The 7,892-nt window shown below is 38.3% G+C and overlaps 1 long non-coding RNA gene across 1 annotated transcript; it reads right to left on the bottom strand.

Annotated features, from left to right (window-relative positions):
* Positions 1 to 379: 379 nt before the first annotated feature.
* Positions 380 to 5,418, bottom strand: LOC134943432 (uncharacterized). The gene is made up of 5 exons (XR_010181528.1): positions 5,382 to 5,418; positions 4,837 to 4,922; positions 4,661 to 4,743; positions 2,906 to 2,978; positions 380 to 528 (listed from the first exon to the last, which is right to left on the bottom strand). It is a non-coding gene; the product is annotated as an uncharacterized LOC134943432 (long non-coding RNA).
* Between the last annotated feature and the right edge of the window lie 2,474 nt (positions 5,419 to 7,892).

The raw sequence follows: 7,892 nt of genomic DNA, 5'->3' as shown, positions 1-7,892 counted from the left end.
CAAAACGCAGTAAAGAAGGCAAGTAAGGTGCTAGCATGCATAAAAAGGGGAATTGTTACAAGGGACTCGGATGTAATCCTGCCGCTGTATAAAGCATTGGTATGTCCGCACCTGGAATATTGTGTTCAGTTTTGGGCACCATTGTATAATAAAAAACACATCAGTGAACTCGAAAGGGTTCAAAGGTGAGCTACTAAATTGATTAAAGGCCTAGAGGGACTGGATTATAAGGAAAGGCTTACTAGGTTGAATATATATATATACATACATACATACATACATACATACATACACACACACACTAGAAAAGAGGCGCCTAAGAGGAGATATTAATATATTCAAATATGTAAAGGGACATCACAAAGAGTTATCAGAGGAATTATTTATTAAAAGAACAGTATAGGACACGTGGGCACTCGCTGCGACTGGAGGAGAGAAAGTTCCGAATGCAATGGAAGAAAGGGTTCTTCACTGTTAGGGCAATCAGGATGTGGAATTCCCTGCCAGGGAAGGTGGTAATGGTGGACTCTGTAATTGGATTTAAAAAAGGAATGGATAAATTTCTGAATGAAAATTATATCCAAGGTTATAATATTTAAATTATCAACGTGGTTAATTCGGGGGTAACATGAGTTATAGTAGTTAACTAGTCATAAAACATTCAGCAGGTATGTAGAATCATCACAACTTAATACAGGTTGAACACGGTGGGCAATTTGCCTCTATTCAACCTCAATTACTATGTTACTATGTAATGGTTATTCTTTTTATGTTGTTATTTAGCGAAGCATTGTAAACAATTCCTAGTATACGCGAGTATACATGGCCAATAAAGTCGATTCTGATTTGTATCACAAATGTTTGCAAATGGAGACTGCATGGCTAGGTGCTTGATATTATACACCTGTGGCAATGGGTCGGATTGAAGCACTTGAATTTAATAATTAACAGGTGTGGCCAAAAACTTATCCCTATAGTGTGTGTCTGATAGATATATATATATATATATATATATATATATATATACACACACACACACAGGAATCACATAGACTGGGGTAAAATCTAAGGTAAGTTTTATTTTCACCACAGACAGTTTTAAGGCAGTTACAGGTTTCACAGGACAGGTTAGTTCTTTACAGCCAAACAATGGCCCTCATTCCGAGTTGATCGCTCACTTGCTGCTTTTAGCAGCAGTGCAAACGCTAAGCCGCCACCCTCTGGGAGTGTATCTAAGCTTAGCAGAAGTGTGAACGAAAGGTTAGCAGAAAAATGCTGAAATTTATTTTTATATGACAGTCAATTATTTTTGCAGGTAAAGGGATGTGCTATGGGGAACTCTATGGCCCCGATGTACACTAATATTGTAATGTTCATATTAGAGCAAGAAATATTTTCAGATATATCTATTTTCCCATATTTTGACATTTTCCCATTTTATAGATGACTTATTTGTAATATGGCAGGGTGATATTAAAGACCACATTAATGTGTTAGAGCAACATAATAATTCAGATAGCCAATTAAATTCACATTTACTTATAGTCAAAATTCTATGAATTTTTTGGATGTAACTATATCCATTGAAAATCAATTAATTCACACTAGCTTATTTTCAAAAGCTACGGATTGGAACACCTTACAAAAAGCCCAAAGTTGCCATCTAAAGGCTCTTATTAGAGGTCTGCCCTATTCGCAGATGATTAGAGTACCTTGCATTAATAGTGACAAGAAAGTGGCTGAACAACAGATGGACTCTAATTGAGAAATTCACTAATCGTGGGTAAAATAGAGCACTATTGAAGGAAAGTAAAGAAAAAGTATTAACTATTGATAGATCTACTTTTCTGAAAGGCTCTGTTCGTAATGTAACAGACAAATAAATTACCTTGGGTGAACAAATGTAATAATATTTCACCTATCATTAGCCAAACTGCAAACTCTTTATGGCCCATTATAAACAGTGACCCTAAACTCAACTTGTTGGATCACGATTTGATGCCTTGTTACTCGAGAGGCCATAATCGTAAAGATCTATTGGTAAAAACTGATATATCTAAACCCAAAAAATTAAACGGAAACTTTTTAAGTATAACAAGAACTGGTTATTTAAATGTACATGCACAACCTGCCAATACTTACTGACAGGGAACACATTTTTTCATCCCTGTACAGGTAAATCATTTAAAATAAAACATTTTACATGTAATGTGGAAAATCATATGTACTGTATATAGGGAAACCGAATCTAAATTTAAAGAGAGGATGGGTAACCATCAGGCCGCAATACGAGCGTCTATTACATTCGGATGGAATGATCAAACCTGTCACCCATCATTTTATGGAGTTTAAACACCAATTAACAAGTTTAAGGTACAGAATGGTAGATACGGTCCCTGACAGATTAAGAGGTTGTAATCGATCTAGCCAGTTGTTAAAATGTGAAGCATGCTGGATTTACCGGATTAATATGTTACATCCCAACGGGCTTAATGATAGTATTTCTTGTGCCAGTTTTAGATGATTTAATATGTACTATGGAAAACTGTATTTAGTGCGATAGATGTATTCTGTATAATTCCTGTGTAAATTGCTAAAATGTATCAATATTGTTTCTAAATTTTGGTAAAGATGGTTTATAGCCTTATAGATTGATACAAAGTGTATTTCGCTAAACAGCTCAGGAGAAATCATATGTTTGTTATATTGTATCACTATGGTGACAGGTTGCACTGTGTTTACTCACCCCTGACGCCGACATTCACTTGTGGTGTGCTACACTATATAAAGATATTTGAATATGTTTTTACTTGTATCCTGATGACAATATGATTTGACATATTGAAATGTTGATAACCTAACCATGGCTGCTGTGCATCATTGAAAGAAAGCCTGAGTGCCGCACCTCTTGTTCGTTGTATGCTGTTTTCAGTGAAAGCACAGGCGCAGTATTGGATTGGAATTGGAAGTGCCGGACCCTGGAGGCAAAATATATATATATTATATATATATATATATATATATATATATATATATATATATATATATATATATATATATATATATATATATATATATATATATACACACATATACATATACATATACATATACATATATATATATATACACACACACACATTATTCGGCACTCCAGAGAATCTCAGCAAAGCAGCTTGCCGGGTGCCATCCATAACACTGTGGTCATGTAATATAGGAAAACTTTGGCGCCACTCACGGACTTATAGATGAACAAGAAAAGAGATCACCCCCTCTAGTAAGAACTTAACATTTCAGCTTTTATTAAACCGTCTTCAGAAGTAGCAAAATAGTGTTACAAACAGACATAACTTTATGCTTTCTAAAATCACCACATGTGCTGCGCCCTCAGCTCACCTGAGGGTTTCTGGTGACGTCATCATGCTAGGATGATCCTGCCCTACTGATGACCTTTACCGGACCGTGCAAACAAACCATCACCATAACAAAATATGCATGACGTGATTTTAGAAAGCATAAAGTTATGTCTGTTTGTAACACTATTTTGCTACTTCTGAAGACGGTTTAATAAAAGCCGAAACGTTAAGTTCTTACAAGAGGGGGTGATCTCTTTTCTTGTTATTCTATAAGTCCGTGAGTGCCGCCAAAGTTTCTATATATCTATATATACATACACACTGTATATAAAAGAAAGGAGGGTACCCAATAGCGCTAAGAGAATAAAAGAGCAGCACATCTAGAAGAACCTCCTGTTAGCAAAGGTTCGGGAGAAAACAGCAAACAAACAGATCTGAGGGTGCTTACATGTATGGAACTGTTTCGATAATATTAGTACATCAGTTTAAAACAAAACAATTTTCAATTACATAGAATAAAATGTATTCATAAAAGTACAGAATAAACACAGTACGTCTTTGTGATTTTACAGAGGACATCTTCGGATATATCCGGTTTTACATTCAGTTTTTAGTGTATTTCTTTGTTGAAACATATGATACAGAAGTAGAATAGATAGAACCAACGCGTTTCGCCCTTATCAGGACTTCATCAGGGTACGTTATATAAACAATAAAATAGAACAATTGAATATATGAACAGTACCAATTTCCAAATATATATGATTCTTTATAACATATGTGGAACCATACATACCAAAATGCTCAAACAATGGGGTCGATTCAATTTGGCAACTTATGAATAGCGCCGGGAATTAGCTCCCGACGCTATTCAATTAAGCTGCTAGTTACCCGCAATTGTCGGGAATGCTTCTCTCATCCCCGGGGGGTGAGAGAAGAAAACTGCCAAAAGTGCTGCCGCACGGCCGGCGCAAGGCTGATTCTGTCGGGAATCAGCATCGCTGCGGGTAGTTAAGTCGGAGAATGCCCGTTTTCCCGACAAAACTACCTGTTAAGTTGGTGAGAACGGGCATTCGCCGACTTAACTTTAGCTGAATTGAATAGCATCGGGAGCTAATTCCCGGCGCTATTCATAAGTTGCTGAATTGAATCGACCCCAATGATGTGAAGAAAATCTGATGAAATGTATAAAACTCTGTTAAAACCAGGTTAATATGATACCTAGTTTATGAATAATAAATTACTTTAGACTATAAAATAAAGATAGAAAATAGGTGGTAGTGAGAGGAAATGAGGATACATACCAGACTAATAATTAGTATGAAAAATCTCAGCGTGATGTGGCTCCATTACGGAAAAAAGTATCTCAACAATGGTCTAAAATGACCTATATAAATGAACATAGTGGGAGGAGTTAATTATTATACACTCTATAAATGTGTCTCAAAGTGAAAGTGAGGGTAAAGACTATAATACATACCGCTATGGAATGCAGGTAAGTGTCTACCACTGATCTTTAGTAGATGTAGAACAGCCTTCTGCACATATAATAATATAGGGATATGCCTATAAAGTGAATTAACATCATTTTAGGGATCTTTCAACTGGTGCTCAATCAAAACATTGATCCAACTTGACTGAACAGCCATTTGGGGAAGTAAATAATTTCCCAAAGCAAGATTAAATACATTACAATAGTAATACAATAGCGCATATAGTGCAAATAAAGAATAGAAAGCAAGATTATTAACAAGGTATTAATTTAGCATCAAAATTCACAGGTAATGATAGATATTCATTGTTGCTATAACATAGATGTAGCATAAAATCACACAGATATTCAAAAGGGATATTAAATCCAGTTTTTTTAGATATAAAATGTCAATTACTAATAACAAAAATATAGTGTAGAAATACATAGGAGACTTAAAATAAGATGTTAAATCCAGTATTTTTATAATACAAAAAGAAAAAATCCATATAAGAGGCAATGGAAATACACAGGAAAAACCTAGTGATACTTACAACAAGGGTGATGTGCTCCTCTCTGAGTTCAGTGAATAACTGAGAGAGAGCATAAGAGGGACTATTTATACCCCTCTGGTTTGTTACCTCGCTTCCTCCTATAATTACCTATGGCAGAGGTTCTCAAACTCGGTCCTCGGGGGCCCACACAGTGCATGTTTTGCAGGTAACCCAGCAGGTGCACAGGTGTATTAATTACTCACTGACACATTTTAAAAGGTCCACAGGTGGAGCTAATTATTTCACTTGCGATTCTGTGAGGAGACCTGCAAAACATGCACTGTGTGGGGTCCCGAGGACCGAGTTTGAGAACCTCTGACCTATGGAGTAATCTAATGAAGTGAATACAGGTGCAATAAGGCAGGTAGAAGAATTCTTTTAACTGATTCACTGCTAGTTACGTCCATACAATTCAAAAGTAAGATTGATCACACATGGAATATATATATATTAAAAAAAAAAGTTATAATAAATAAATATATAAAAATAAATTATAAAATCAAGATTACATATCACTAGGGGACTAACCAATTAAAAAAGCCATAACAAATTTGATTAAAGGGACAGTGCTAGTGAATAGTATTGATGACAGACTAAATATTTTATTAAGGGGAGACAAATTAATTAAAGGGACATTGCTGGTGAATAGTAATGATGATAAACTAAATATTTTCACTATTTTATTGAGGATAAGCAAATCAGCCTATTTTTTATGGACTAAATATAAAGTGGCTATATCTATAGTGAACATAACTGCAATTAAAGGGACAGTACTAATAAAATGAAATTAGTGATAAACAAAATGATTATTAATGGGAGGCTTTTCTTCATACTTTAAAGGGCTAAGCTTAAAACTTAGAACTAGCAGTGAATCAGTTAAAAGAATTCTTCTACCTGCCACTGGCGTATCTATAATGGGTGCAGTGTGTGCGGTGCACACGGGCCCCTGGGTCCGGAGGGGACCCACACCGCACACACTGCACCCATTTCTTCTATACTTATCTTTCCGGCGTCCATCGGCGACTGTGTGTGGGCCCCCGCCTCTCCCTTAACCGTCACCGCCGCTGCTAGCGTACTGAGTGCTAGAGACCCTGGCACAGTGCCAGAGTCTACAGCGCATGTGCAGGACTCCGGAAAAATGGCGTGTAGGACATTTTTTGGAGTCCTGCGCATGCGCTGTAGACTCTGGCACTGTGCCAGAGTCTCAGCATTGAGAGCGCTAGCAGCGGCGGTGACTGCTACAGGAGAGGAGGGGGCCCACACACGGAGTCTGCAAACGGGTCCCCTCCTCTCTAGAAACGCCGCTGCTACCTGCCTTATTGCACCTGTATTCACTTCATTAAATTACTCCATAGGAAATTATAGGAGGAAGTGAGGTCACAAACCAGAGGGGTATGAATAGTCCCTCTTATGCCCTCTCTCAGTTATTCACTGAACTCTGAGAGGAGCACATCACCCTTGTTGTAAGTATCACTAGGTTTTTCCTGTGTATTTCCATTGCCTCTTATATAGATTTTTTCTTTTTGTATTATAAAAAACGAGTTTTATGGTAAGAACTTACCCTTGTTAAAACTCTTTCTGCGAGGTACACTGGGCTTCACAAGTCTGGACAATGGGGTGTAGAGTAGGATCTTGATCCGAGGCACCAACAGGCTCAAAGCTTTGACTTCCCAGAATGCACAGCGCCGCCTCCTATATCACCCCGCCTCCAAGCACAGGAGCTCAGTTTTAGTTAACCAGCCCAATGCAGTAGCAGGAAAAGAGACGACAACGGTTAGTAGCCACATACACCACACTCTCACGACAAGAGAAGTGTCAGCGGCTAATGCCATATCAACCCACAGAAGCTAAGTGCATCAGGGTGGGCGCCTTCTGGAGCGTAGTGTACCTCGCAGAAAGAGTTTTAACAAAGGTAAGTTCTTACCATAAAACTCATTTTCTGCTGCGGGGTACACTGGGCTCCACAAGTCTGGACAATGGGGATGTCCTAAAGCAGTTCCTTATGGGAGGGGATGCACTGTAGTGGGCACAAGAACCTGGCGTCCAAAGGAAGCATCCTGGGAAGCGGCAGTATTAAAGGCATAGAACCTTATGAACGTGTTCCCGGAGGACCACGTAGCCGCCTTGCACAATTGGTCAAGGGTCGCACCACGTTGGGCCGCCCAAGAAGGTCCAACAGACCGAGTAGAATGGGCCATAATGTGAACAGGAGCTGACAGACCAGCCTTCACATAAGCATGCGCAATCACCATTCTAATCCTCCTGGCCAGGGTCTGCTTGTGAGCAGGCCAGCCACGTTTGTGAAATCCAAACAAAACAAAGAGAGAATCAGACTTTCGAATAGAAGCAGTTCTCTTCACATAGATACGGAGAGCCCGTACCACATCCAAAGACCGCTCTTTGGGAGACAAATCAGGAGAGACAAAAGCTGGAACCACAATCTCCTGATTAAGGTGGAACGAAGAAACCACCTTAGGTAAATATCCGGGACGAGTCCTAAGAACCACCCGG

Source organism: Pseudophryne corroboree, chromosome 7 (assembly GCF_028390025.1).
Source record: "Pseudophryne corroboree isolate aPseCor3 chromosome 7, aPseCor3.hap2, whole genome shotgun sequence".
In the NCBI taxonomy this organism is placed as follows: domain Eukaryota; kingdom Metazoa; phylum Chordata; class Amphibia; order Anura; family Myobatrachidae; genus Pseudophryne; species Pseudophryne corroboree.
Note: the sequence above shows the minus strand (reverse complement) of the source record. Positions and strands in the feature narration are given on the sequence as shown.